Source organism: Callithrix jacchus, chromosome 1, assembly GCF_049354715.1.
Source record: "Callithrix jacchus isolate 240 chromosome 1, calJac240_pri, whole genome shotgun sequence".
NCBI classification, from domain to species: domain Eukaryota; kingdom Metazoa; phylum Chordata; class Mammalia; order Primates; family Cebidae; genus Callithrix; species Callithrix jacchus.
Window position 1 is genome coordinate 71,960,006 of NC_133502.1, and position 5,307 is coordinate 71,965,312.

Consider the following 5,307-nt stretch of genomic DNA (forward strand, 5'->3'; position numbering starts at 1 on the left):
TGTTTTGGAGACAGGGAAGGGGCCTGCTTGTGGATCACGTGGAGGTGATCACTGATGACTATTTGAAAATGGCTCCAGATCCTGCAGGCTTTTTCTCCTGTTATCTGCGTGACAGGCTGCAAGAGGAGCGGTCATTTGACGACATCTCCTCGTGAGACTTCCAGGCTCTCATTCAGTCAATAGCTGATGGATGGCCTGCTAACCTGGTCATATTTCACTGCCCTCTGAAGCCTGCTTCTCAAAGCCACTACTTCAGGACCAAACACCCAGTCATTTGTAGATGGCTTTGTATGGGAAAAGAGACTTCAACGGGGACTTAGGAAATCATCTAATTAAGAGGCTTTCACTGGAAGGCCTGCTGCAAGCACTCCTGCATCTCAGTCCAGTGCCTGTTAGCTCACGGCAAAAACACATACTTGTCAGTCAAAGAAAGTTATTATGCATTACTTTCTCCACTTCCAGAGAAGAATGCAAACGTTCCCTATAAAAGCAAGGGCAGTAGGAGAAGGAGGCGGGCCGGGGCTCTTAGCGCACTACCTGCTGCCCCTAAATCTAGAGTCCTGTTTAATACCGCTTGGCAGTTCTTATGTAGCATTGTTGAAGGACATTCAATTCACTGCCACCCCAAGGAAATGTGCCTTCCCCGTAGGGGAATGGACACTGGGTGAGATTGGCCTCTGAATTCCTGGCTTTGCTGCACATGCGACCATTAGATCCAGGCTGCTCACAGGAAAGGGACAAAACTCGGCAGAGGGCAATTCCTGGGAAGGGGATCTTCGTGGGGGAGGGCAGCAGGTGGCACTCTGGCAGCTTGGAAAGGGGGCTGGAGGGGGAGGGGGAGAGGCTGGGTTCTGGAGGGGAGGAGTGGAGCTCCTGAGGTGGACCAACCCTTTTGATACTTGGCAAAGGCCCTGGCCCTCCAGGCAGCAGCTGTTGTCTTTAGCCTTGATATGTCCTGGCCATGTTTCCCATCTCAAATATCTGATGTATCTCTTCATTATCCTAAGCAATAGCGCTCATCAGTTGCCCCATGGAAGTTAGCACTCAAGGCAGAGCTGTTTCTCCATAAGCCATTTCACTTGGGATGAATGTGTAACGCTCAGGAAACACCCACTGTTGTAAAGCAGCATGGCCAGAGTTCGGTTCTGTGGCACTGCCACGAGTGACGCAGAGTCAGCAGCAGGGGCTTCCCCCGCGGGAGGTCCTGTTTGCTGAGATTCATCCCTGGGGTCATTTGTGTGTGCCACAAAGAGGTGGCATCCCTTTCTCTTTCCTGACTCTACACCTGTACTCTCCTGTGGGCTTGAGGAGCCTGCAATGGGCAGAGGAACTTGCAAATCCCACTTGTTTGAAAGTGATGTCCCTCCTTGAAAATTGCATTCATCCATTTAAATGCAGACATTTTGACCTTACTATACGCAGACGATGGGATAACAAAGTTCCATTTAAAGCCACTTTTGCATTTGTTGAGGAATATTGTTATATGCACGTGTTAATTTGCTAAGGTTGGGCTGGGCGCGGTGGCTCACGCCTGTAATCCCAGCACTTTGGGAGGCCAAGGCGGGTGGATCACGAGGTCAAGAGATCGAGACCATCCTGGTCAACATGGTGAAACCCCGTCTCTACTAAAAATACAAAAAATTAGCTGGGCATAGGTGGTGCGTGCCTGTAATCCCAGCTACTCAGGAGGCTGAGGCAGGAGAATTGCCTGAATCCAGGAAGCGGAGGTTGCAGTGAGCCGAGATCGCGCCATTGCACTCCAGCCTGGGTAACAAGAGCGAAACTCTGTCTCAAAAACAAAAAAAACAAAAACATTGCTAAGGTTTTGGTAACAGAGTGCCACAAGTGGGGGGCTTAAAGAACAAACATTTATTCTCTCAGTTCTTGAGGCTGGAAGTCCAAAATCAAGGTGTAGGCAGAGTTCAGTCCTCCTGCATCCTCTCTCCTTGGCTTGCAGACAGCCTTCTTCTCCCTGTGTCTTCACAGGGTTGTCCCCACTGTGTGTGCCTATGTCCTCATTTCTTTCCTTTTTTCTATTTTTTTTTTGAGATGGAGTTTCGCTCTTGTTACCCAGACTGGAGTGCAATGGCGCGATCTCGGCTCACTGCAACCTCCACCTCCTGGGTTCAGGTAATTCTCCTGCCTCAGCCTCCTGAGTAGCTGGGATTACAGGCACCTGCCACCATGCCCAGCTAATTTTTTGTATTTTTAGTGGGGGTGGGGGTTCACCATGTTGACCAGGATGGTCTCAATCTCTTGACCTCGTGATCCACCCACCTCAGCCTCCCAAAGTGCTGGGATTACAGGCGTGAGCCACCACACCCGGCCCTCTTTCTTTCTTTCTTTCTTTCTTTCTTTCTTTCTTTCTTTCTTTCTTTCTTCTTTCTCTCTCTTTCTCTTTCCTTCCTTCCTTCCTTTCTTCTTTTTTTTTTTGATGGAGTCTTGGTCTGTCATCAGGCTGGAGTGCAGTGGCGAGATCTTGGTTCGCTTGCATCCTCTGCCTCGTGGATACAAGTGACTCTCCTGCCTCAGCCTCCCAAGTAGCTGGGATTACAGGCATATGCCACCACGCTCACTAATTTTTGTATTTTTAATAGAGACAAGATTTCACCATGTTGGCCAGGATGGTCTCAATCTCCTGATTTTGTGATCCACCTGCCTTGGCCTCCCAAAGTGCTGGGATTACAGGTGTGAGCCACTGTGCCTGGCCTCATCTCCTTTTCTTATGGGACCCAGCCAGATTGGATTAGGGCCCACACACATCTGTATGACCTCATTTTAAATTGATTATCTCTGTAAAGGCCCTTCCTCCACATAGAGTCACCTTCTGAGCTTCTTGGGGTTAGCACTTCAACATATGACATTTGAGAGGCACCATGCAGCCTCTCAGTGTTTGCTCTGTTAGGACCCACACTCCCAAAGAATTGCTTTTAGACCTAGGTCCCAAATGATTTTTCCTTTAAAAAGCTTTTGTAACTTTCTTTATATTTTGACTGCAGCCGTGATCATTGTGGCTCAACCTACATTTCCAGCTCATATTTAGAATAGCACAGTGGTTCTCAAATTGGAACGTGCATTGGAGTTAGAGATAGGGCTTTGCTATATGACCCTGGCTGGTCTCAAACTCCAGGGCTCAAGAGATTCTCCGCCTCAGCCTTCCAAAATGTTGGGATTACAGGCATGAGCCATCGCACCTGGCCACAATTTGCGTTTCCGACAGGCTCCCAGGTGATGCGTACGCTGCTAGTCTGGGGACTAGAGTTCCAGAACTACTGAGAGCAGCTCATCCGTCTACTCCAGAGGCGGACCACCAGGGGGCGCTGTGAGAGCGCCTCCGGCCTGGGCGATACCGCTCCGGCTGCGTTTCAGCCGCCTGGTCCTAGCTTGCGCCTGTCCTAGCTTGGCACTCTCCTCACCTCCCATTGACATCCTTCTCCTTGCAGGAGGGCTCCGACCTTAAATTGTTATTACCCAACCTCGGCGGTGACATTCAGATTTCAAAAGTAATAACATTTTAAATGATCATTCTTACCTGGCAGGAAAGATATGATCACGAAGGTGGTTTTCCCAAGGCGAGGCTTATCCATTACACTCCAGATGTGCTGACCCCTGCGATTTCCCCAAATGTGGGAAACTCGACTGCATAATTTATGGTAGTGGGGGACTGCGTTCGCGCTCTCCCTGGTATAATTTTTTTTTTTTTTTTTGAGACGGAGTTTCGCTCTTGTTACCCAGGCTGGAATGCAATGGCGCGATCTCGGCTCACCGCAACCTCCGCTTCCTGGGTTCAGGCAATTCTCCTGCCTCAGCCTCCCGAGTAGCTGGGATTACAGGCACGCGCCACCATGCCCAGCTAATTTTTTGTATTTTTAGTAGAGACGGGGTTTCACCATGTTGACCAGGACGGTCTCGATCTCTTGACCTCGTGATCCACCCGCCTCGGCCCCCTAAAGTGCTGGGATTACAGGCTTGAACCACCGCGCCCGGCCAAAAAAATTTTTTTAATGAAATAAACCTGTAATGAATAAAGCAGTCATGAACTATCCATGTCTTTATTGAATAAGAGAGCTTTTGGTACCAAAGTGATCCGTACATGCAAAAAAAAAAAAAGAAAGAAAGAAAGAAAAAAGTCTAGGAATATAGAAAGGTCTTACTTTTGGATTCTTATTCCTACATTTTGTCTGTTAGAGTTAATAGAGGATCCATTTACTTGTGAAATTAATTTCCTAACCATCTGTCATCCTTCCTCCTAACTCTGTAATTTTTGCATGGTACAATGTGAGCTACTTCTGCCTAAAACTAAAATATGCGTGTAATTGACAGCAAGATAAGCATAAGGTTTTGCATGACTCAGCTAGGTTAATCAAAGACGATGGTTGCTATTTTGGGAGAAGGGAAGTTAATTAAATACATAACTAATTACCTATATATTAGAGAAAACTAATATAATTAAACTGCAGTTTTGAGTGGTATGAGTCAGAATGATGATTAAAAATGACAGTCATGAAAAAATACAATATTTATTAACTATGGGGGGACTGACAAATGAAGTCTTCAAAAAGTTTGGGATGGGCTTGGTTATGTGTAATCCTCGTGAAATTTTTGTTCAAGGATTTTAAATGTTCAGTGAAAGCAATATAACTACATTACAGACTTTATTTGTGATTTCTAGCAATCTTCCAAGTGAGGTGGAGAAATTAGTGATTAAGAATGCACCTCTGTGGAGGAAAAAAATTCTATTAGAGGAAATAAAAGGCAGAGGGAGGAATGTCATATTATTTTGGTATAAGTAGATTTCCAAATACTAAATTAGCAAAGAATGTTTATCAGAAACTTTTTTTCTGTATGTTTCATCACACTTTAAATTAGCAAAGAATATCACCTTTTGTCAACATCAAGATGAGGGGGGATAAATTGCCTGTTGCAAGGAAGAAGGAAAATAACAGGTAAGGAAGGTGCTCACTGTAAGGACAATTCTTGGAAGAAGCAAGTGGTAGCTCACAGAGGGTCGTGGTGGTGAGAAGACAGTTTTCTTGTCCTCCACCCCAGGGCTCAACCCTCAGATTTGTGCTATGTCTGGTCTCTGGTCAAGGGCAGAGAAGAACTGAAGAATAAAACAGGAAAGTCTGTTGAGGGGGCAACTGAGATCCTCAATCATAGGTTACTGTAAGGTGAAAATTGCCTGCTCTTTCTTTTTTTTCTTTTCCTTCGAGATGGAGTTTTGCTCTGTCTCTCAGGCTGGAGTGCATTGGTGCCATCTTGGCGCACTGCAACCTCTGCCTCCTGGCTTCAAGCAATTCACCTGCC

At 46.5% G+C, this 5,307-nt stretch overlaps 1 non-coding gene across 1 annotated transcript; it reads left to right on the forward strand.

Moving 5' to 3' along the window:
• The first annotated feature begins 3,524 nt into the window (after window positions 1-3,524).
• Window positions 3,525-3,685, forward strand: LOC118147889 (U1 spliceosomal RNA). The gene has a single exon (XR_004734592.1). It is a non-coding gene; the product is annotated as a U1 spliceosomal RNA (small nuclear RNA).
• Window positions 3,686-5,307: the final 1,622 nt, after the last annotated feature.